General features: G+C 41.7%; 1 protein-coding gene across 8 annotated transcripts in view; it reads right to left on the bottom strand.

The window, feature by feature from the left end:
* osbpl6 (oxysterol binding protein like 6) overlaps positions 1–25923 on the bottom strand; it is a 139163-nt gene extending 113240 nt beyond the window's left edge. For 2 of the 8 annotated variants that reach the window (XM_008118214.3, XM_062969130.1), the window contains exon 1: positions 25604–25917. The gene's annotated coding sequence lies outside the window, so the exon portion shown is untranslated. Of the gene's footprint in view, positions 1–25603 lie in introns of all 8 variants that reach the window. The other 6 variants (XM_008118212.3, XM_062969131.1, XR_010002346.1 and 3 more) reach the window with 5 other exon arrangements.
* Positions 25924–26820: the final 897 nt, after the last annotated feature.

The raw sequence follows: 26820 nt of genomic DNA, 5'->3' as shown, positions 1-26820 counted from the left end.
GTTCTTTCTCTTTTGTTACTGCTTTCTGAATTACCAAGCATTATTTTCTTCTCAAGATACAGTCTAACTACGACAATCTCAGTTCAGTCACCTTGGCTTCTTGGCTTAATTTGCTCATGGACCCAATTATTTGTCTTTATAGCAGTCCCACGTTAGCCACAGAACTCTTCTTCAGCACCAAGTTTTAAATAAGTTTAGTGTTTTCCTATCAGCTTTCTTCACCACCCAGCTTCCACAATATTTAGAAATTTCTTAATATGGTGACGCGGACAGTATTGATTTTAGAATTCAATTATGTATCTTTATATTTTGGGATCTTGTATAGTTCCTCCATGGCTGCCCTTTTAGGTCCTAGTCTGATTTCTTGACTGCAGTCTCCATTTTACTGTTGAACTGTAAACCTTTATTTGCATTCTCTTCCTTGACTTTCTTTAGCAATTCTTTGCTAATTTCTGCTAGTAGTGTGCCATTTGCATATCTTAAACTGTTGATGTTCCTTCCCCCAATTTCCACACTTCGTTCCTCTGAGTCTAACATAACATAAGATATGTTCAACATACAACATACAAGTTAAACAGACAGGATGATAAAGTGCAACCTTGCCTGACCCATCAAGTGGAAGCATTTGGTTTTTGTATTCTGTTCTGGCAGTAACATCTATCAGGACAATCAAATGTTATGTCACACTAATTTTTTTACAAGTTATCCAATAATCTATACCAATGGAGTCCTGTTGGCGCAATGGGTTAAACCCTTGTGCCGGCAGGACTGCTGACCGACAGGTCAGGGTTCAAATACGGGGAGAGCGGATGAGCTCCATCTGTCAGCTCCAGAGAGAAGCCTCCCACAGGATGGTAAAGCATCAAAACCATCAGAGCGTCCCCTGGGCAATGTCCTTGCAGACAGCCAATTCTCTCACACCAGAAGCGACTTGCAGTTTCTCAAATTGCTCCTGACACCAAAAAAAAAAAACTATACCAGTGCTTCCCAAAGTAGGTGATGTTGACCTCTGAGGGGCACTGTAGCATACAGGTAAAGTTGTCATGACTACTTTATTTTCCAAGTGTTGGCAGACAAGTGTGTATGGTATTGTCAGGAAGTCCAGCATGCATCAGCAGGAATATCTGAATGTAATGACATGTTTATAATACAAACTATAAATAGAGGCCATACATGAGATCTTATTTCATAGCCGGGCTCTAGTGCAGACAAAGTCGGGCTGTAGTACAGCTGGTTAATCGGCAGCAGCAATAAATCACTGCTGACCGAAAGGTCACAAGTTCGAAGCCCACATCGGATTGAGCACCCAACTGTTTAATAGCCTAGCTTACTGTCCACCTAAGCAGTTCAAAAGCAGCTGCAGCTGTGAGTAGAGAAATTAGGGACTGTTTAAAGCAGGGAGGTTAATTTAATTTACGACACCATAAAGCTGCCAAGATCGAGGAGTAAGGAGGAAATACTACAATAAAAAAAGACTCGACGTCACAGTGGATGAAGCGACAGCTCCCCCTGTGGCTGGAATTGAGCATAACCTCCTGAAGTTGGAAAGTTGGAAGTTGAAAAATGTTGAATTACCTCTATTTGTGTTTATATGTGTTGTATGTCTAATAATGGCATTGAATGTTTGCCATGTATATGTGCATTGTGATCCGCCCTGAGTCCCCTTTGGGGTGAGAAGGTCGGAATATAAATACTGTAAATAAATAAATAAACTTCTGAATTGTGTGATAAGCAGTTAATAATAGTGCAAGTGCAATAAGTATTTAAAATTTCAATTCATGCTGCTGACAGAAACAGAGCTAGACATTAATAAATTGATAGCAACTCTCCAGGTTTATCCTTTTAGGTTTATTTTTGATATAAGGATAATGTAGAAGGGGCCCTAGATGTTGCACATTTATAAAGACAGCAACAAATACTAGCTTTGAGGCTACTGATGATTTCTATAACTGTCAACTAAGAAGCTGAATGTGTCCAAACTCAACTCTGAGACAGAAATTTATAACTGCCAGTCACCATATAACCTGCATGTAGCCTGGAGGTAGGAGTCATCTGTCTTTTGAAGCCATCAAGTCCCTTTGCTATTTGGCAATTTAATTTGAAGCTACTGTGTTTCCTGAGGGATTGTTGAGGGATTTCCTGGCATTATCTGACAGCATTATCTACATAGCACAGGGCTGTCAGCAACTTACCACATGGAAAAGACAGCTAAATAATGTTCCTGATAAAAATGTTAGTTTACGACTAGTAAGAACTGATAGGACAAAACGAAAACACAGCTGTAATTTATTCCTCTTCCTCTTACTGATTAATATACCCATAACTTAGCTAAGTGCCATTTTACACCAGAAAATCTTAGAGAGAGACAACTGCATTAAAACTTTACATTGAACCACGCATTAGCTAAACCTGATTGTTGTTTATTTATTCAGTCGCTTACGACTCTTTGTGATCTCATGACCAGCCCACGCCAGAGTTTCATGTCGGCTGTGGCCACCCCCAGTTCCTTCAAGGTCAAGCCAGTCACTTCAAGGATACCGTCCATCCATCTTGCTCTTGGTCGACCCCTCTTCCTTTTCCCTTCAATTTCCCCCAGCATCATGATCTTCTCCAAGCTTTCCTGTCTTCTCATGATGTGGCCAAAGTACTTCATCTTTCCCTCTAGTGAGCAGCCGGGCATTATTTCCTAGAGGATGAACTGGTTTGATCTTCTTGCGGTCCAAGGCACTCTCAGGATTTTCCTCCAGCACCAAAGTTCAAAAGCGTCTGTCTTCCTTCGCTCAGCCTTCCTTATGGTCCAACTCTCACATCCATGGGTTACTATGGGGAATACCATTGTTTTGACTATGCGGACCTTCGTTGCCAGTGTGATGTCTCTACTCTTCACTATTTCATTGAGGTTGGTCATTTGTCTCCTCCCAAGAAGTAAATGTCTTCTGATTTCCTGGCTACAGTCTGCAGCTGCAGTGATCGCCGTGCCTAGAAATTTAAGTCTATCACTGCCTCCACATTTTCTCCTTCTATTTGACAGTTATCAATCTGTCTGGTTGCCATAATCTTGGGTTTTTATGTTTAGCTTTTGCACTTTCTTCTTTCACCTTGGTGATAAGGCTCCTCAGCTCCTCCTCGCTTTCAGTCATCAAGATGGTATCATCTGCATATCTAAGGTTGTTAATGTTTCTTCCAGCAATTTTAACTCCAGATTTGGATTCATCAAGCCCCACACGTCGCATGATTTGTTCTGCATACAAGTTGAAAAGATAGGGTGAGAGTATACAGCCCTGCTGTACTCCTTTCCCAATTTGAACCAGTCTGTTGTTCTGTGATCTGTTCTGACTGTTGCTACTTGGTCTTTATATAGATTCCTCAGGCGTCAGACAAGGTGACATGGTATCCCCATACCACCAAGAACTTGCCACAATATATTATGATCTAAAGTCAAAGGCTTTAGAATAGTCAATAAAACAGAAATAGATGTTTTTCTGAAATTCCCTGCCTTCCTCCATTATCCAGTGGATATATTCAAATTGTAGGCACTAGCAAATGGGAAAGGTGCTGTATTGTGTAAACCAATTTCACAACAGGAAGCCATGGTAGAATTCTGTCATAAGATGAATGGTTAAAATACTATTTCTAAATCAATCACCTTTCTTTCCTGTCATCTTTCTCTGTTTCACTGAATATCAGCTGTTTATTTAGGCAGTATTTTATTAATCTATTGATCTACATATATATTTTATTAATCTATAAAACTAATGATTGGCCAGTCTTTCCTTTTTCAAAGAAATAAAATGGTTTTTTCCCCCACTAAACATTGGTGACATTTTAATTCTTTATCAGAAAATACAACTCTTCATTGAAAGAGATGAGGAGAGATTTACCCTCACAACATTCTGACTCGAGGCTCCAAAGCACATACTTGCCAAGTATTATACTCTTCTGTATTTATTGTAACAATTACCTTTCCTCCAATTTCTGTCATTCTTCCTGAATTGTGTGTACTTTCTATCACGAGGAACTCTACTTTAGGGTTTCAGAGCACTTCCAAAAAGATTCTGTGTCTTAGAGAAGAGAAATGTATTCTTAGAGCAGGAATATAACTACACTTTTAGACAAAACACTATCTTGCAGCTTTACTTTCCCACCTTAATTCCTGTTTGAGGGGAAAGATCTAAATGTGTGTAAATAAATACTGCTGGCAATAATGAGCTGTGTCACAGTACTGCTGGAAAGATAAATTGTAATGTGCTGTTCAAGCCGGAACTTCCATATCAGATATCACATGAATATCTGATACGAAGAGACACACCACTCACAGTAATGGCAATCTTCCTTCCAGCTCCCAGCTGAGCCTCTTGTCTCAATCCTTTTCCCATCTCTCAGTGTTTCAGTTAAGGTTTTCAGGGAGCATGGAAGATGCAGAAAACAGAGGAACTGCCCCCCCCCCACACACACACACACACAAAACACCACTTTCTCCAGTATTATTCAGCCAACTCCACTGGATCAGGTATATTCTGTGGATGCTTCTGTTCATATGATGCAATGTCTGGATCTAATACACTGAATTTCCATACCATTTTCAGACTCAGTGCTGAAGCTTCACTGTACATCAGGCAGGTATTAATAATGTCTGCAACTGGGGTAGTGGAAGGAATGTTTCTGCACAGCCTTTTTGACCATAAGAGTTGTAAGGGTTGCTTTCTTGTTGACTAGAACAACAAGAGCTGTCTGCCCTTGTGCACGAGTGTGCTGATTCATGAGCAAATACACATTTGCTCTGCCCCCACAACACACACTAATCCCAACATACTCCCATGCTCCAGAAATTTCCATCAAGACTGCAAACGCAATGGCTGCCAGGAAAAGTGGGTGGTGTGCCACTGCTTCTAGGATAGGAAATAGCCAAGGGTCACATGTGGTCCCAAGGCTTCAGATTGCACAGCCTAACTTATAAATAGAGCTTGATGATGTGACTCTTTCCTTCCAATTAATTATAGGGTAACTTTTTGATAATTCTTTAACTGCTGTTTATGCTAGTGGTACCCAACTCTATGGACCTCATCACACTAGAACTTGGATCTACTTTAAATCCACTTTAGGAAGAGGCCTTTAAACAGCTCAGCCAGACAGGTCCTGGGCCTCATCAAACTACAAATCCCAGAATTCTGCAGGAGGCAGAAACCGGATTTAAAGTGGATTCATGCTCTATGGGAGATATTATGTCAGTACATTTCCAAATGTCCTTTGAAACCAGGACATTTCCGCAGGTCTACAAAGATATGGAACACAGATGTTTTTACATACAGTAGAGTCTCACTAATCCAACCTTTGCTTATCCAAAGTTCTGTATTATCCAACTCAGTCTGCCTGCCGCCCAGATCCACAGCTGTTTCTCTAGGCAGCAAGGACTGAACTTTTTAGAATTGTAACTTCTAACAATGTTGTTACTGCAAGTTCATTTTATGCAATGTTATCTTTATTTGTAGTCAATTTTTAGTACTTAATGTTTTTGTAGTCAATGTTTTCAATACATTGCAATGTTTTGTTGCTAAATTTTTAAATACAGTAATTACTACATAATGTTACAATATATTGAACTGCTTTTTTCTGTTGATTTGTTGTAAAACAATGTTTTTGTGCTTAATTGTAAAATAGTAAGGTAATTTGACATTTAATAGATTTTCCTAAATCCCTCCTTATTATCCAACATTTCACTTATCCAACGTTCTGCCAGCCCATTTATGTTAGATAAGTGAGACTCTACTGTATATGATTTTGGCCAAACTAAATTGAAACCTCTGCTTTGGTTTCTCCATCACTAAAATAAAAATAATAGCAACAGAAAGAGACAGATGTAATGGAGATCCCTGCTTGGCCATGAAATCTCACTGGGGGACCTCTGAGCACATCCCACATACTCAGCCCTAGAAAATACTGTGAAAGATTTGTCTCAGGGTCGCCATAAATTGTGTATGACTTGAAGGCACACAATAATAATAATTACCTATTGTAGCGGATTGATGATGATAAATGGAAGCTCTTACTGTACATGTGCCCGCAATCCAGAGTCACCCACAGAACAATAACATGCCACTTAGATTTGCAGAACAAAAATACAGGAACTTTACTAATTCCAAGGGATAAAAAAAAAACCAGTAATCTTTACAATGGTCCCTCTGATCACTTACAGAAGTCTACAATCATAAACAATCCTTTCTCATTCCACAAATCAGCTTCAGAGAAGAATACAGTCCTGGTTCTTCTCCCTCTTTTCTCAGCAGCAAACAGGCCTCAAAATAGCAAGGCCTCTTGGAGTATACTGCTCTCTTCACTAGCAGTACTCAGTCAGCACTGAAAATCTGTCCAAACAGGTTCTGCAGCAGCATCGAATCAGCAGACTCAGTCAATTGGCTTCATGCACTTCATTTTCCAATTAACACACACAGCACAGTGCCTTTGCAAATGATGGCACCGTTTCACCATGAGCACAAACACAACAAATTTAAATAGTATGCACACAATGAAATAATATGAAGAAGTAGCATTAACAAACAACACAGATATATTGTGCTTATTCTGTTGGCTGTTATGCACTTTAAAAAATGGGGACGAGGGGCGTCCCTTATTATTTGCTTCTTTATCCCAGCAACTAGGCATTTGACTGCAATCTAGTAAAACCTAATCAAATTAAGATTAGTAAATCTCAATTACATTGGCCTGAGTGTTAAATTTCATTAAACCCAGCAGGCCTTATTTCTGTGTAGACAGACATACAATTATCCTTTGTGTATGTTGTCTCTTCCTATCATCAGTTTAAGATAAATTCGGACTTTAATTGCTTCCTTTTCCCCCTTCCCACAGTCCTACCCTCCTTTTTAAAATCAACATCTAATCAGATGAAAAATTCTAGGGAACTCAAAATATGATTCAACATCTGGGGATGTGGTCTGGGTATTCCAAAGGCTCTCCCTAACAAAGAAGACTGCTGTGCTGCAGGACCTCATTGCCAGGGGTGACCAATTACATAATAATTAGCAAAGCCCCCTCATTGGCATTAGGATCAATTGATTCTAAAGCAGAAATTGTCAAGCAGGGAGCCTTTTAAAAGCGGTGATGTGGAAGGAAATAAACAAATGATTATAACACGACAAGAGAACAAAAGAACGTATGCTAGGAGCAGAGACAAAAGTGGCTGGTGAATGGCTGCTCTCTAATAAAACTCAGGAGGTCATCTGTATTTCCACAGCACACGCAACTGCTGTAATTGGAGTCACTGTAATATTAGCTGTCAGTTAACCTCCACCTTGTGTGTACTCTGTGCTTTTCTGAATACACAGGAATTGTTTAACTGCCCTCACAATATTTGTTCGGGAAAGATAAGAGTGCTTCAACAAAGAGGTCCTATCTTCAGGATACAAGACATAAGCAAAGGGGGACAGTGGCGGTAGAAGAGCCTCTAAATATATTATTTCATCTCACACTGATGGAATGTCACAGCTGACAAAATATATCCTTACAAAAACGAGCTGTTATGTGCATACACTTCAATTACCATTCAATTATACTGACTCTATAGGAGGGATATTTCGTCTTTACAGACAAAAGGTTAAATGTACCATACATCATGAATATTGTCCATGTGCTTCACGATTAATACAATCATCAGTTTTGTTTCTGATCACATTCCTTTCTAATCACATATTTTAACGTACCAGTCTAAAAGAAGCAAAAATTATGATTGTATTAATCATGAACATGAAAAGGTGATAATTTGTCAACCAGAGGAATACATATAAAATTATTAGTGTCGCATAATAACAATGATAAAACACCCAAATATTGCAATGTTAGACTGCTACAATGAAAATACAGTAGAGTCTCACTTATCCAAAACTCACTTATCCAAGCTTCTGGATTATCCAATGCATTTTTGTAGTCAATATTTGCAATATATCGTGATATTTTGGGGCTAAATTTGTAAATACAGTAATTACAACATAACATTACTGCGTATTGAACTACTTTTTCTGTCCAATTAGTGTATAACATGATGTTTTGGTGCTTAATTTGTAAAATCATAACCTAATTTGATGTTTAATAAGCTTTTCCTTAATTTCTCCTTATTATCCAAGATATTCGCTTATCCAAGGTTCTGCTGGCCAGTGTAGCTTGGATAAGGGAGACTCTACTGTACCCAAATATTGCAATGCAGCACAACAGGCAACCACAGTCATAACACAATGGCTCACCTTTAAGTATTTTATTTATTGACATTTTTGTAGCACTCTTCAGTAAAAAAAAAAACTAATTTACAATTTGAAAAAATGTTTACTATAAGTGTTCAATTCTTTACTATTGCGAATTTCACAAGTGTAATGAAGTTCCTGAAAATAATCCTCAAAGCACCTCACATTTCCCTTCTCACTTTCAAAGAATAATGAATTCTGCATTATCACTGCCACAGTCCATCATTGCAGGCTGTCAACCGAATGTGCCATAAACCAAGCATGAATGTAATATATTGATTTTAACAGAAACAGATGTATACAATATTCATCTCTAATGTCTATTCTTATATACAATGTAAAAGATTTCTTACCATTTTTGTCATTTAGCAGACAGAGTGAAGAGTCTCATCACAGTCAGACTTCCAGATGCTGCAGTCTTAGGCTGGATCTACACTGCCATATAATCTAGTTTCAGATTAACTGCTTTGAACTGGATTATACCCATCCACACTGCCATATAATCCAGGTCAGTGCAATTAATCTGTATTCAAAAACTGGAGTATATGGGAGTGTAAATGGGGCCTAAGGAAATTGATCAAAGAGTGGCACCAGAGGACCTAGAGATTCCCTGAGAGAACATCTTAATCAAATAACCAAACTCATAAAAGTCAAACACACAAATGTGGAGGGCCAACTGTACTGATAGCCAATAGTAGTGGCTCCCACCTTAACGGAATGGTAAATCCACTCTGAGTTTTAGTCTGAACTTGAAGGGTGATATCCCAGTTTCTGAATTATTTGATGATAGGATTCTGCCATTTGGGAAACTCATTTAAAGTCGTTGAAGGCTTTCATGGCTCGAATCACTGGGTTGCTGTGACTTTTTCGGGCTGCATGGCCATGTTTCAGAAGCATTATCTCTTGACGTTTCGCCTACATCTGTGGCAGGCATCCTCAGAGGATCTGAACCTCTGAAAATGCCAGCCACAGATGCAGGTGAAGCGTCAGGGGAGAATACTGCTGGAACATGGTCATACAGCCCAAAAAACTAACAGCAACCTCTAAATTAAAAGATAGAGCAGATCACCACCACACTGTCTAAAAGTATTGCTTTCTTTTTACAATAATGATAATTTAAACTACGGCTCTTTTAACATTCAAAAATAGGCAGGCAGGTTGCAAACAATACAGATCTCTAGTTATCCTCCTTTACAAGAAAGTTGAGATTTTTTATGAAGAGGGGAAAGGGGGAATCAATATTGGCTATGACCATAAACTGGGGAGCCCACAGTTAAATATCATATATCTTTGATTCTGAGGGCCCTTCCACACAGTCATATAATCCAGAATATCAAGACACAGTGCAGTGGGGCTACTACAGAGGCAATGCCTTTCTCAGGCCCCTTCTACACTGCCATATAATCCAGATTATCAAAACAATAAATCCACATTATCTGATCTGAACTGGATTATATGAGTATACACTGCCATATAATCCAGAGCAAAGCAGATAATCTGGAATTTATATGGCAGTGTAGAAGGGGCTCCAGACTCAACTTGTGACACAGATGCCACAAAAACCCCCAAAAGCCAGACACTACTGTTTTCTGTACAGTTGAGTGGATATGCAAGGGAAAAAAGCTAAATTAATCCTCAACCATCTTAGTATTTTACTGAGTTCTGGTAAACAACACTACAAAACGCCCACACAACAGCCTTCTTTAAAAACCTCTCCAGTTATTTGTTTTTTCTAACACTGAAATACAAATATCATTTCTAAAAATAACACTCAGTGCATTCTATGATGCATATGACACATAAGACCATTTATATGTAATTTTGTATAAGTTAAATGTACACATAATTAGTTTTGCAAAGTGCAATTTGTTTCCTCCTAAAATTACTGTCAGCTGTGTGTTCACCTATTGATCCCATTTTAAAAATAGCCCCAAAAAGAATATCATAAGATATTTGCAGGCTAAAAAAACACTGGATTATTTTCAGTAAACCATCACTTTTAAAAAAAAATCCCAAGACTTTTCTTTTCTACATAACAGCAATCTTTTTCATCTTGGTAAATTATTCTCTAATTATGAGTTTTAAACTACTGTTTTAAAATACCAATTATTTAAATAATGGTGTCGGTTTTTAAAACTGATGGTGTGTGTTGTATTTTACTATGTTACTGTTCTTCACCATGATTCATGGGGAGAGGTAAATAAGAATTTATTAAGTGTTATTAGACACATAGACAAGTGTCTAATAACACTCACAATAGACAAGTGTCTAATAAGATTCACAATAGACAATAACCATGATGTCAAGCGCCAACCCACCCAGCTCAAAATATTAAATTGACAAAGGCAGCACTGCAGCAGAGAGTTCTGCAGGTGGCGGTAGCCTGAAGTTTGGTTGATCAGTTATACCAGTTGTTCCCAACCTTTTTTGGCTAGGGCTCACTTGACCGGGGACTACTTTGACCAGGGATCACTTTGACCAGGGGCCACTCTCCAACATTAGTACCAAAAGGGTTACAAATCAGTTATTAGTCAACTTTAGATAATGTTTGGTTATTTGGGGGTGCTGATTCAGAAAATTGCATTGGATAGACCACATCAGCTCGAGATACAGAACATATGCCATCCAGTAGTCACCATCTGCTCACCAACAGAAAACCCTATTTAATAATCTAGAGCCGATGTGGTCTATCCAATACAATGGTCAGCTATGTGGAAAGGAACAGGAAAAATTAATAAAATAAAAAAATTAAGAAGAAGGAGGTTCACGGACCGGATTTTCATTCTCGCAGCCCACTGCTGGGCTGTGGCCCACAGGTTGAGAACCACTGGGTTATACAAACATTTGCAGGACTGGAGGAACCCGACAGCAGCTACCAGCGATACATCCCACAACAATCTTTCCACTTATTATTAGCTCATCACAAAGTAACCCTTTAATAAATGTGTACTTCAGTGCATTATCCTCTACATCTGACTCTATGTATCTTATTTGACTTTTGTGACTTTCTCTCCCCCTTTCACCTCCGGCAGTCGGCCCAGATAACCCCATGGCCCCATGGCCCTCACAGCAGGGCTCTCCCACTTCCCTCCTTCCTTTCTTCACCCAAGTGTGATCCTTTTCACCCCAATATCCCCCACAGATACCCAGGCCTCCAGGTTGTTAGGTCTCTCTCGATACCCACAGATCCCTTGTGTATGTGTACCCTTTTTCCGCAGATACCCAGGCCTCCAGGTTGTTGGGTCTCTCTCGGCATCTACGGACTCTTCTTATAATGTCATATTTTATGTTTCATATAAAATGTTGGAACATTGATGACCTTTTGTCAGCACCCCTTGACCTGGGAATTCCTTCCCCGGGTCATCACCTAAGGACAAAGGACTCCATCACCCATCATCTTTGACCCATAGAGCAGGCTGTGCAAGAGACAAGACTCTGAGTAGGGCTGCCTGTTCTTTGAGCAGCCACATTGACATATGAAAAGACATTTATCATCTGGCATTTCCTTCCTGGATGTTTGGATGATTTGCCCCACTTTCCACAATGACATTTCCCCCTTTTCCAGAAATGGATCCTATAATCCTATCACCTTGGACAATATGCTGCTTTGAAACACAATGGACACTGGTGCAGAGTCGCCAGACCCACTCGGTTGGGGCCCATAGAAACAATAATCACAACAGTAAAACACATGGGATCTGATGGCCCCTTTTTGTTCATCCTGGTGTTGGGACACTGCTGTTAATTTATAAAATTATGTCTCCTTTGTCTGATATGACCTTCCAGGCCCTTGACAGTCATTGGAGAACAGAAATCTGCATTGGAAGTGAGAAATGCTCTCCGATTGGTCGGCAGAGTCATCATCCCGCCATTTCGAGGGGATCCCTCCCAGCTGTTCATGACATCAGGGCGGCTCCACCAATCAGGACAAAGCAAGCCTCAGCAGGGCGGAGCAGGAAATTCAAAGGGATCCAGCCTAACTCTGTCATTCCTTAAGAGTTAAACAGGACCAGGATTGTCTGGGAGAAAGTCAGAATATATATAATGTGATAGATGGTTGGATACAGCCGTTATGACTATCAATAACATATATGGTTTATAAATTCCCAACATTTTAAAGGGACAAAGCTTTTTTAAAACAAAAAAATGGAACTGCTTAAAGCAGGGGTCCCCAAACTACGGCCCGCGGGCCAGATGCGGCCCGCCAGAGCCATTTATCCGGCCCGCGCATGCACATTTCTCTCCGCCCCGGCCCACACGCACCTTTCCCGCCGCTGCCAAGGAAGGTGCACATGGGGCGAGTAAAAGGCCTGCACCTTTCCTCCCTCGCCCCGTGGGCAGCTTTCCTGCCGCTGCTGCCGAGGAAGACAGCGGGAAAGGTGTGTGCTGGTCGAGAGAGAGAGAGGCACACGCCTTTTCCTAGCCCCGTGGGCAGCTTGCTGCTGCCAAGGAAGATGCACACAGGGCAAGAAAAAGGCCTGCGCCTTTCCTCCCTCGCCCCGTGGGCAGCTTTCCCGCCGCCGCCACCGAGGAGGGCAGCGGGAAAGGTGCGTGCTGGGCGAGAGAGGAGAGAAAGGCGCACGCCTTTTCCTCGCCCCGTGGGCAGCTTTCCTGCTGCTACCGCCAAGGAAGATGCACAGGGGTGAGTAAAAGGCTTGGACCTTTCCTCCCTCGCCCCGTGGGCAGCTTTCCCACCGCTGCCACTAAGGAAGGCAGCGGGAAAGGTGCATGCTGGGAGAGAGAGGAGAGAAAGGTGCAAGCCTTTTCTTCGCCCCGCGGGCAGCTTTCCCGCTGCTGCCGCCGAGGAAGATACCCACAGGGTGAGTAAAAGGCCTTCGCCTTTCCTCCCTTGCCCTGTGGCCAGCTTTCCCGCCCCTGCCACTGAGGAATGCAGCGGGAAAGGTGCGTGCCAGGCGAGCGAGGAGAGAAAGGCACACGCCTTTTCCTCACCTCGCATGCACCTCCCCCCCCCCCCCCCCCCCCGCTGCTGCCGAGGAGACAAGCAGGGAGACAAGGCAAGACAAGCAGGGAGTCCCCATGTGCCTCTCTCCCTCGTCAGTCATTCCAATGTGAATAACTGAAAGAATACTCTGCAGCCTTGTTGTGGATTCATTTTTCTTGAAGGCTAGCAATCTCTTCCAACGGTGATTATTGTTGTTGTTGTTGTTGGTCAGGGGTTCTTTATGTTTTGGTGCACAAAAGCAGAAGGGGGTTGGACTAGATGGCTGAAGGAGTCTCTTCCAACCATGTTTATTACATTATCATTATTATTATTATTATTATTATTATTATTATTATTATTATTATAGGATGGCTATCTGTCAGGGGTGCTTTGATTATGGTGTGGTGCACAAAAACAGAAGGGGGTTGGAGTAGATGGCCCAAGGGGTCTCTTCCAACCCTCCTTATTATTTTTATGATGATGATGATGATTATTATTATTAACATTGAGGCTGTATTTGTTCCTTTTTGTTTGTTTTTTACTTGAAAATAAGATATATGCAGTGTGCATAGGAATTTGTTCATAGTTTAAAAAAAAACCTATAATCCGGCCCTCCAATGGTCTGAGCGACCGTGAACTGGCCCCCTGTTTTAAAAGTTTGGGGACCCCTGGCTTAAAGTATACTTAAACATTTCATAGTTTATAATAGCTCCGGAGTCTTGCAAACATACAAACTGGAAACATAGTTGATGATTACTGCTGCAGTTTGGGAATGTTGTAATTATGTGCATTACACTGCCTACTCACATTTAAATTGAATAAAACAGGAATGAAATGTTTCAGATGTTTCTCATTCATCTAATAGTTTCTGGTAATGCTTTGCTTTAGTTTTAAACTAGAAGATTGTATAACTCATATAAAATAGATCAGGCAAGGTCAGCAAAGTGCTATTCTGAAGACAACAGCAAACAAAGAAAAGCATTTAAAAATCCATCTGCAATCAGTTGGGCTGTCGAAACTCCAAAATTGCAAACCTTTTATACTAAGAAAACAAAAACCAAGACAGCCCCAAAAAAGCAAATAATGACAAAGTTCTCCTTTTGCTCTCATGATGTTGTTGTTGTTTATTTGTTCAGTCGCTTCCGGCTCTTCGCGACCTCATGGACCAGCCCCCGCCAGAGCTTCCTGTCAGCTGCCACCCCCAGTTCCTTCAAGGTCATGCCAGTCACTACAAGGATGCCATCCATCCATCTTGCCCTTGGTCAGCCCCTCTTCCTTTTTCCTTCCATTTCCCCTAGCATCATTGTCTTCTCCAAAATTTCCTGGCTTCACAAGATGTGGCCAAAATACTTCATTTTTGCCTCTACTATCCTTCCCTCCAGTGAGCAATCAGGCACTATTTCCTGGAGGATGGACTGGTTTGATCTTCTTACAGATCAAGGTACTCTCAGAATTTTCCTCCAACACTACAATTCAAAAGCGTTTGTCTTCCTTCGCTCACCCTTCCTTATGATCCAGCTCTCGCATCCATAGGTTACTATGGGGAATACCATTGCTTTAACTATGCGGACCTTCGTTGCCACTCTTCACTATTTTATCAAGGTTGGTCATTGCTCTCCTCCCAAGGAATAAATGTCTCATGACGTAGCCTATGGAAAATTTTAACTTTCACAACCAGCCCCTCAACAAACACTGAATAAAGAGCACACATCCTGAAATTCTCACTTAACAACTAAGTATTGTTCTAAATATTAATGCCTTTTAAATATTGGTACAATTGTTATAATGTCATTGCTACATTCATAAAAGCTCTTTTCTTTCACTTTATGTTTTCCCCTCACATAATCCTTTAATGATTCTGTTTATCTTACGGATCAGATTGGCCCACCTTTCTACCTGTGTATTCCCTCTATGCCTGTGGTAAGCTTTGTCTTCTGCGCTGTGTCACAAAGCCACCCTGGGATTAATGCTCTCCTCGGTTTTCTCAAATTACCTCCTAAAAACAAAGCATTAGTGGTTTCCCTCTGTTGTCCTTTTCCTAACAGACATCAAGAAGAGAAAAATAAAACTAAAGACTCACAAAAGGTTGCTTAAAGAGGTGAGTGAAGTGCTTGTGGACTTTTGCAGAAAGAGGGGAAATATAAATGAAGTCAAAAAGTGCAGCCTTTTAAGATGACCCCATGAATTTCAAATAGGAGTCCGACGAGAAACCCAAAAAATGTTCCATGGAAACTTATCAAGGCATCTTGAATGAGAAATATTGTTGAACAAACATCCAGGGGAATCCATTCTGTAGCCAATTCTGAAGATCCAGATCTTGATTTATCTAAGGAAAGGTAAAGGTTGTCCCGTAAAATTAAGTCTAGTCGTGTCTGACTCTGGGGGTTGGTGCTCATCTCCATTTCTAAGCCAAAGAGCCGACATTGTCTATAGACACCTCCAAGGTCTTGTGGTCAGCATGACTGCATGGAGCACCCTTACTTTCCCGCTGGAGTGGTACCTATTGACCTACTCACATTTGCATATTTTCAAACCACTAGGTTGGCAGAAGCTGGAGCTAACAGTTAAAGCTCACCCTGCTCCCCGGATTCAAACTGCTGACCTTTCAGTCAGCAAGTTCAACAGCTGAGCTGTTTAACCCACTGTGCCAGCAGGAGCTCCCGATTTAACTGAATTGAGATATAAATGACATTCCTGAAGCCAACCTTCTCCTGCTATATGTATGTGACTGGAAAACAAACTAAGGTCTCTTCTACACTGCCATATAAAATCCAGATTATCTGCTTTGAACTGGATTATATGGCAGTGTAGACTCATATAATCCAGTTCAAAGCAGATAATCTGGATTATCTGCTTTTATAATTTGGAGTATATGGCTGTATAGATCCAGTCAAAGAAATCACAGCTGAGCATAGTTTTAATTAACACCCAAACTAGAAATACTGATTAGTTACTTCCAAACAAGACAAGATATGAATGTAAACTATAAAGTATGCCATTATATTCTGATGGTACAGAAGTGATTACCTCTAGTTTCATACAATGATGTGGAGCATGTGGCCTTATAGGTGTTGCTAGAATGAAATTCATTATCCGTCACCATTGGCTCTGCGGGTTAGGGCTAATAGGAGTTGGAATCCAACAAGACCTTTAGGGCCGTATGTTGATCATCCCAGTTTCAAGGGTCAAGTGTAATAAGAAACTACACTCAGCTATAGTTTCCTAAACAATTTCCTGGCGTATATGAAGGGAAAAACAAAAAAGCTGTGCAAAGGCACAGAATGCTCATTCATATCTTAGTGTACTGACATATTGCAAATTCACATAAAGTGACATATAAACCCAGCATATTTTGTCACCACCTTACAAGAATGTACAGAAGCCATGTACACAACACTATGGAACTTATGGAGGGGGGGGGTGGGTTCTGCAGCAACACAAGGATTAAGGTGGACATTATGTATCTAGAAACAATAAATCACAATGGCTTGAATTCAGTTGGGTTTACAGCATACATGAAACGTGCTTCAGTTGGAGTGTCAGAAAGGGAGCATACAGAGAGGAAATACTCCAGTTGAAATCCTGAGCAAAAAGCAAGATCCAAGTCAATCCACTCATCTTGAGAGACCAGAATAACTCATCCCAAAGGCAAACTTGGGTTGCTGGGTCAACCCAAGCGCTAGAAATACTGTATGTTAGGGTTGGGCTCAAATCCTGTTTCATCTGTTTCTTTCGTGGTTTTGTACCGTTTTGGCCATTTATAATAATAATAATAATAATTTTATTCTTATATCCCGCCCCATCTCCCCGGAGGGACTCGGGGCGGCTTACATGGGGCCATGCCCAGACACGACAGCACAAATCAGATAAAACATTAAACCGAGCAGTAAAACTTCAACATGATTAAAAACAGTCATAAAAGTCAATATACACAATAATATTAAAATCCCGATTTGGGTCAAAAGATCCAGGCCAAGGTGCAAAGCAATATCAAGTTATCAGGGAGGGATAATTATACAGCAGGTGTAATACTTAAAGTGCTGAATGAATCCTAAAAACATTTGGATTGCACGGAATGGTACAACCCCATGGGAACAAAAGAAACAGTGAAATGAAAGGCAGAGGGGAACGGTAGCCGATTGGTCAGCTGATTTTCGTCGCTTGGCTGTAGGCCCTGGCTCACAGGGCCTTCAGCCAAGCACCGGGCGCTCAATGCTCATAGGCCCTGCAAGCCAGGTCTATGAGCCATCAAGCACTCGATGTTTCATAGGCCTGGCTCGCAGGGCCTACAGTCAAGCACCAAACGCTCGGTGCTCATAGGCCCAGTTCACAGGGCCTATGAGCATCAAGCGTTCGGTGCTCACCTATAGGCCCTGCGAGCTGGGCATAGGAGACTGATCACTCAATGCTCGTAGGCCTGGCTCGCAGGGCTTATGGTCGAGCACTTGATGCTAGGCCCGCCAGCCAGAGCCTATGAGCATTGAGGGCTCAGTGCTTGTAGGCTCTGACTTCCAAGCCTACAGTCAAGCACTCAACCGCAGGGCCTGGTGCTTTGCTGCCCAAGGCCTGAAAATCTTTTGGTTTTTTTCGGACCTTGGACAGAAAAGCCCATTCATATAGGTGCTCATCTCCATAAGCAGCAGACAGAAATGAAAATGGGGCCATACGAATGAAACAAACAGGAACGGTAAGCGATTTCATACACATGCACGACACTACTGTATATGTGTCTTCAAGTGCCTGTCAACTTATGGTAGCCCTGCCCATTACTTTCATAGGATTTTCTTAGTCAAGAAATACTTAGAAGTTGTTTTGCCAGTTCCTTCTTCTGAAATATACCCTAAAACACCAGGTATTCTTTAGTGGTCTCCCATCTAGGCCCTTACCAGATCCGACCTGTTTAGCTTCCTAAATAGAATGGGATCTATAATTACAAAGCGACAATCACTCAACACGAATGAACTATTGTTACCTTCCTCTGGTATTTTTGTGTCAATTTATCTCAAAATCACTTCTGTTATTCACTTAACACATGTTAACATTCTCATTAGATTTTCTTTCTGTAATCTGCATGAAGGCAAATTTTAATTTGCCATGTCATTTAATACAGTCTGTCAATTATTCAGATCACTTTTCACCATTATTCAGGTTGCTAATTGCTTACAGAATAGCATTGGCTATAAGAAAACTTCCCAACATCGAAAAAAGGGGTGGGAGCAAATGAAATAATCAAGTTCTAATTGAGTAAGACCTTTCAAAATGTCAAGTTGAAGAGAACTTCAGGTGCAGTCCTGACTATGTATCACAGACACAAACAACTAGCTGGGTATCTCATGCTGTTTATTTATTCATGGCATTTCTATGCCACTGAAGATAATAGCATTATACGCAGCTGCAATTAAAAGCATATACTGTATAGCAAAACAGAACACCAAGCAAAACAATGTAAAAGTAGTTTTAACTAATTGGAAAAATGAGAACCCATGAACAGTAATATGCAATTGGAGAGAAGGAAATGTTTGCTACTACCTAGAAAAAGCCTGTCTAAATAAATATTTCAATAGGCATTTGAAATTGGATTATTTTTCACTCTCAAATTAGGAGAAGGTAGAACATTACAAAAATGCCTTCTCTGGCAAGACCTGCCTTCATAATATTAAACGATGGCATTCTTGTCATTGTTTACAACAATTAGACCTTTTATAGATACTAATATTTAGAGCAACAGCAAGATGCTATTTAAGGATTTTATACTGCAATTTTGTTGGAATGGGTTGCTGTGAGTTTTCCGGGCTGTATGGCCATATTCCAGAAGCATTCTCTCCTGATGTTTCACCCACATCTATGGCAAGCATCCTCAGAGGTTGAGAGGTCTGTTAGAAACTAGTTAAGTGGGGTTTATATAACTGTTAAAAGTCCAGGTTGGGAGAAAGAACTCTTTTCTGTTTGAGTCATGTTGCAATTGGCCAGCTTGATTAGCATTTAATGGCCTTGCAGATTCAAAGCTTTTTACCCGGGCGAATCCTTTGTTGGAAGGTGTTAGCTGGCCCTGACTGTTTCTTTCAACTATTCTATTATAGAATATTTGAAAGCATTAAATCAATACTCAAGAATGGGGAAAGTATAAGACCCTGTTAAGTGAATACAAAGATGTCAAAAAACTGAAATACTTCAGGTTGATAGTTCACTATTAGGGCCACCAAGACGGTGAGCTCAACTTCACTACCTTGGTGGTTCTAATAATGGGAACCTGATCATTTGGGAGACCAAAAAAAGCTTTAGTGCCTACTGCCCTTGAGTGTCCTGTTGGCACAAAATCAGACTCCAGATCTGTGAAAGTTGCCCAACCCTTTTGACCAGAAGTTCTCTTCTAGGTTTAGGGAGGAAAGGCGTTTCTGGATTACTAAGAAACCCACTGGAGTCAGTTTTGGGGTGATGCAAAGGGGTGTAAGGACATTACTGGAAGAAAGTCAACCCTGGGGTTATGTTTAATCCAATTAGCTTCTAATTTAGTTTTCTGCCTGTGTTAGTTTATACCAGAAATAAGACAAACCCCCAAAAACATAATTTTATTGTAGAGTGTTTCAACATAATTCCTTTTCAGGCTTTGCAAGTCAAGGTCACACATAGACAAAACTACAATCAAATTAGAACAGAGGTGGCTATTATAAGCAGACGATGGTTGCTATTTAACATAACTATTTCAGCGAATGATGGGCACTTTATGTCCCGTTGCCGTTTGGGGGAGGACGGACTGTGGATTATGGGATTTGGAGTGCCTTCATGCAATTCGCCTCCCACAGACCACAGCAACCCCACCAATGATGAATAAGAACCAAAGTTGGCACACAGAGCCATCATGATCCACTTTACATCCTGGTGCATTTTAGGGGAGGATGGATGATGGATGATGGATGATGGGATTTACAGTAACCACTCACTTCCTGAGACCACTGTGATCCAAACCAATGACCGATCAGGATCAAACTTGGTACACAGAGCCCCCCATGACCCACTTTACGTCTTGCTGCGGTTTGAGGGGCAACAGACCATGGATGATGGGATTTACAGTACCTTCACTCACTTCCTGAGACCACTTCAACCCACACCAATGACTGATAAAGACCAAACTTGGCAAACAGAGCCTCCATGATCCACTCTACATCCTGGTGTGGTTTGGAGGAGGCTACACCATGGACGATGGGACTTGCATACGGGAGTTGTAGTTTACCTGCACCCACTGAACCTAGCTGACATTGGATCTAGACTAAACTTGGAGCACAGAAAAACAATGCTTTTCTCATATAACCTGGACACCGCCGGGTCCCCAAGCTATTATTTTATAATCTTCAGAGCCCATTCAAGCAGGATTGTGATCAAAACCCCTTGAAAAAAGCTCAGACAGTGTTCCTTACGGAGGAGAGACTGTTAAAGCCAAATTGTACTGCAGTTTGCTTCACGACCTTTGGAAATTTGTTTCATTGAGAGAAGTCCAAAAGAGGCAGTCCGGCTTCATTTACTAAATGCTAATAATAAAACTGAACTGATGTAGATTACCAGGAATGCCTGTGGTACAAAGTGGCATTCTGACAATCTGATTGTACAGTGAAACTCATCAAAAAGAAAAGTTTATCATATTGTTTTTACCATATTGTGGGAAGGATGAGACTGTCAAAATAGGGGTTTTTTTGCGCAACAATTAATAGCCCACACGATTCCTAGCAAATTAATACTACATACCACCCACATATAAACATGATTGTGGGAAAGTGGCAGAAAGGATATACTTTAGGATGCCAACTTCCTTTGAGGCCTATCAATCATCTTTTCCAAGACACTAGGTTGAGCATTTCATCTATACACATAATAAAAATGAAAATATGTATGCATGTGTGAGGTTGGGGTGCCCACTTCCACAGACAAGCTCCCACTTCCACAAATAACTATAGCTCCCACTACTTAGGAGACACCAAGGCCCTCCCTCCAATGACATTGCAGGTTATAGCGAGCACCGTGAACATGTCCAAGAGTCCTGCTAATGTCCTCCACAAACACCATACTGCCCCCCACCCAAGTGAAGGCTTTCATACGGGGACCATTTCATCCTAGATTTTCTGTTTTTCCTCCACCACAGACATCCAAGTGTTCCTTACTCTCCCCATTGGTGTGGAATGTGCACGACTCCACCCCCTGCCTCTCCCTTAACCCTTTCCTATTCTTTTCTAAGGCACACAGCAAACAGAGGAATTGATCAGCAACTGAACATACTAGAGAAGTTTGGGGAGAATTCACCATGATTTATAGGAGTTGTTGATACTGGGATGTATAGTTCACCTGCAATCTAAGAGCACTCTGAACTCCACCAACGATGGACCTGGAACTAACTTGGCACACAGAACCCCCATGACCAACAAAAAATACTGGAGGTCTTTGGAGAGATTTATAGGAGTTGTAGTTCACCTACATCCAGAGTGCATTATGAACCCGAACAATGGTGGATCTGGACCAAACTTGACATGCATATCCAATATGCCCAAATTTGAATACTGGCGATTTTAAGGGGAATTGGCCTGGACATTTTGGAGTTGTAGATACTGGGATTTATAGTTCACCTGCAATAAATGAGCACTCTGAACTCTACCAAAGATGGAACTGGACCACAATTGGCACACAGAGTCCTCATGACCAGCAAAAAATACTGGAGGTCTTTAGGGGAAATTCACTTTGATTTGGGAGAGTTGTAGTTCACCTACATCCAGAGAGCACTATGAACCTAAACATTGATGGATCTGGACCAAACTTGGCACAAATACCAGTTATTCCTAAATTTGTTTACTGGAGGGGTTTGGGGGGAACTGACCTTCCTTTCTGGGAGTTGTAGTTCACCCACAACCAGGGAAACTGTGACCTCCACCGATGATGGACCTCGACCAAACTTGGCACACAGAACTCCCATGGCTAACTCAATGTACTGGAGAGGTCTAAGGGGACTGACTCACTGTAATGGGAATTGTAGTTTACCCTACAACCAGAAAGCATAATGAACCCCACTGATGATGCATTTAGAGCAATGGTTCTCAACCTGGGGTCCCCAGATGTTTTTGGCCCACAACTCCCAGAAATTCCAGCCAGTTTACTAGCTGTTAGGATTTCTGGGAGTTGAAAGTCAAAAACATTTGAGGACCCCTGATCTAGAGCAAACTTGCCCAACATAACAAACTTTAAGGACTGATGGAATTTCTCGGGGTTAACCCAGTATGATGTGAGTTGTAGTTCACCCACAACCTTATGCATTTTGTACAATTAAAAAACTTAATTTTTAAAAAACCCGCGTAATGCGGATACCCAAGCTAGTTGGGAATATATTTAAAAGCACTATCAAGGAGGAAATATCTTGCTTCTTCTAATAAGGGGGGCGGGAATAAATGCAATTGAGCTTTCCAAGCCACTTCATCCCCATTTCATCCCATCACAGTGGAAATAGTTATATAACATCATGCCCTAATGCCGGCTCCGAGTGTTTAAGCTTCAGCTGGAGGTTTGATCACAGCACAGAATCGGCTTCGGATTACAACTTTTTAAGCATGCACGGGCAGTTCCTCTTGTCATGGTGCCGGGAAGGTATCACTTCCCAGGCCCAGCTTTTTCTGATGACACCATGAAGGCTGTGCAAAAAAAAAATACCCGGTCTAGCGGCTGGCTTTTTAGATGAGGTCAGAAGGGGCTGGACTAGGAGAGGTTATTTAGATTCACAGACATAGCTAAGTTGTCTAAAATATGTAGAATATCGGCAATTAACTTTTGGTAACTCAACCTAGCAACCAGTATGTAAAACACGAATCAAGGAACATGAAAGGCACTGCAGACTAAGTCAGCCATAGCAGAGCACTTGATAAACCAACCTGGACACAGTATATTATTTAAAAACACCGAAAGGCTGGACCACTCTAGCAACGATCATGTCAGACTACACAGAGAAGCCATCGAAATCCACAACCATGTGGACAATTTCAACAGAAAGGAGGAAACCATGAAAATGAACAAAATATGACTACCAGTATTTAAAAAAACTCTAAAATCAGAACAGTAAATAAAAAACAACACTCTGAAAACAGAGGAATTTCAGACATGAATCAATCAGGGCCAGCTAACACCTCCCAACAAAGGATCCCCCCAGGCAGGAATGAAGCTTGCAAGGCCATTAATGCTAATCAAGGTGATTAATTGCAACATTCACACTGGCCTCCAACAGACAAGAGTCCTTTCTCCCACCCTGGACCTTCCACAGATATATAAACCTGCCTTTAGTTTTTCCAATATACAGTAGAGTCTCACTTATCCAAGACTCGCTTATCCAACATTCTGGATTATCCAACGCATTTTTGTAATCAATGTTTTCAATACATTGTGATATTTTGGTGCTAAATTCGTAAATACAGTAATTACTAGATAGCATTACTGCCTATTGAACTACCTTTTATGTCAAATTTGTTGTTAAACATGATGTTTTGGTGCTTAATTTGTAAAATCATAACCTAATTTGATGTGTAATAGGCTTTTCCTTAATCTCTCCTTATTATCCAAAATATTCGCTTATCCAACGTTCTGCTGGCCCATTTATGTTGGATAAGTGAGACTCTAGGGGCCCCTGGTGGTGGCGCAGTGTGTTAAAGCGCAGAGCTACTGAACTTGCAGACTGAAAGGTCCCAGGTTCAAATCCCGGGAACGGAATGAGCTCCCGCTGTTAGCCCCAGCTCCTGCCAACCTAGCAGTTCGAAAACATGCAAATTTGAGTAGATTAATAGATACCGCTCCGGCAGGAAGGTAACGGCGTTCCATGCAGTCATGCCGGCCACATGACCTTGGAGGTGTCTATGGACAACGCCGGCTCTTCGGCTTAGAAATGGAGATGAGCACCAACCCCCAGAGTCGGTCATGACTGGACTTAACGTCAGGGGAAAACCTTTACCTTTACCTTTTTTTAACCTAATTTGATGTGTAATAGGCCTTTCCTTAATCCCTCCTTATTATCAAACATATTTGCTTATCCAATGTTCTGCCGGCCCCTTTATGTTGGATAAGTGAGACTATACTGTACCTCATAACCTCTGAGGATGCCTGCCACAGATGTGGGCGAAATGTCAGGAGAGAATGGCCATACAGCCTGGAAAACACACAATAGCCCTCCTTGTATAGTTGTCCAATATACCACACAACCTCTGTGGATGCCTGCTATAAATGTGGGCGAAACGTCAGGAGGGAATGGCCATACAGCCTGGAAAACACACAATAGCCCTCCTTGTATAGTTGTCCAATAACCCCACAACCTCTGTGGATGCCTGCCATAAATGTGGGCGAAACGTCAGGAGGGAATGGCCGTACAGCCTGGAAAACACACAATAACCCTCCTTGCATAGTTGTCCAATATACCTCACAACCTCTGCCATAGATGTGGGTGAAATGTCAGGAGAGAGTGCTTCTGGAACATGGCCATGCAGCCCGGAAAACTCATAACAACCCAGTGATTCCGGCCATGAAAGCCTTCGACAACACAAAGTCCCATGATGGTCTCAGGGGTTGCCCTTAAGTCAACGAGCAACTTGAAGGCACATACATATACAGTAGAGTCTCACTTATCCAACGTAAATGGGCCGGCAGAATGTTGGATAAGCGAATATGTTGGATAATAAGGAGAGATTAAGAAAAAGCCTATTAAACATCAAAATAGGATATGATTTTAGAAATTAAGCCCCAAAACATCATGCTATACAAAAAATTTGACAGAAAAAGTAATTCAATACACAGTAATGCTATGTAGTAATTACTGTATTTACAAATTTAGCACCAAAATATCACGATGTATTGAAAACATTGTCTACAAAAATGGGTTGGATAATCCAGAACGTTGGATAAGCGAGTGTTGGATAAGTGAGACTCTACTGTATATACCCAGCCCCTTTTTCATGGGCATCATCCTACACTGCTATGTGCCACCTCAGCTTGGATGGATGCGGGAGTGTGGAAGCAATTCTCCTTCCCTACCCAAGCGCATTGCCCTCTCCTCCCGCCTCCTGTGTCCCCAGTTGGCATTCATGACTGCGGGTGTTTCTGTGTGTGTGTGTGTGTGTGACTCGTCAAGGCTGCCCCAAAGCCTCTCTAGGCTGCGGCCCACACACACATATTGCCACCCGGATGGCAGGAAGGATGGAGGCAGCAGGCCTGGCCCTTTGTCATCCTTGGCCGAGGAAGGGGCAAAGGCAGCAAAAAACCAGGGCTCAATCCCTCCTGCCATTTCACTCCCTGCTCTGCGGAAGAGAGCCTGCAGAAAACCCAGGAGAGGGAGAGAGGAAAGGGCATCCCTTGCTCTGTTCAAAGCCTCAGCTCCAGACAGCCGCAGAAGGACGAGCCTTACCTGAGGGCGCTGCTGCGGGAGAGGATGGAGGAGGCAGGAGCAGGTCCTCCTCTGGAAGCAGGAGGAGGAAGAGGAGGAGGAGGCTGCCCTTCCTCTCCGCAACACCCCCTTCCCCCTCCCTCCGCGCCGGTGCAGTCTCCCTCCCTATTTCCCTCTCTTCTTCCTTCCTTCCTTCACCGGCTCTCTCTCTCTCTTGCTCCCTCCCTCAAAGCTCGGCTCAGGCAAGACCCGGAGGCGTGGACCCAGCGCTGGCTGAGCCCGGAGCGGGACTCAGTGCCAAGTCATCCCTCCTCCCGCTCAGAGACACAGACAGAGGAGCAGGAGAAAGAGACACAGGCAGAGAGAGAGAGACTCCCTCTCCAAAACTCCTCCTCAGGTTCTCCCTCTCGCTCACTCTTCTCTGAGTCACAGACACCCCAAGAGCCGGAGCCTCCGATGGCCTAGGGCAGGGGTCCTCAAACTTTTTAAGTCGAGGGCCGGTCCACAATCCTTCAGACTGTTGAGGGGCCGGATTATCATTTGAAAAAAAAAATACAAACAAATTCCAATGCACACTGCACATGTCTTATTTGTAGTGCAAAAACAACAACAACAACAACAACGAAAGAACAATACAATATTTAAAAATAAAAATAATTTTAACCAACCTACATTTATCAGGATTTCAATGGGAAGTGTGTTCCTGCTTCTGGCCAATGAAATAGTCAAGTTAATTAGGGTTGTTGTTGTTGTTGTTGTTGTGTGCCTTCAAGTCATTTCAGACTTTGGGCAAGCCTAAGTCTAAAATGTATTTATTTATTATTTATTTATTTACTGCATTTATTTACTACATTTGTATCACACCCTTCTCACCCCAAAGGGGACTCAGAGTGGCTTACAAATTATATGTACATACAATGTATTATATTATTAGCATAGCACAATATTAGCATTATATATTACTTTATTGAACTATACCACTATACTGTAATATTATTAGTAATATTATATGTAATATAGAATATATAATTAATATTATTATATGGTATTATTAGTGTTATATTGTATTACATTATAATATTATTATCAATATTATATGTATATACAATATATTATATTATAAAACTGAGGGCGGGGGCCTGGTAAATGACCTCGGAGGGCCGCATCTGGCCCCCGGGCCTTAGTTTGGGGACCCCTGGCCTAGGGGATAAAAGCCTCATGACTTGAAGGTTGGGTTG

This window comes from Anolis carolinensis, chromosome 1 (assembly GCF_035594765.1).
Source record: "Anolis carolinensis isolate JA03-04 chromosome 1, rAnoCar3.1.pri, whole genome shotgun sequence".
Lineage (NCBI taxonomy): Eukaryota > Metazoa > Chordata > Lepidosauria > Squamata > Dactyloidae > Anolis > Anolis carolinensis.
The sequence above is the reverse complement of the archived record's forward strand: the minus strand, read 5'-3'. Positions and strand labels throughout refer to the sequence as shown.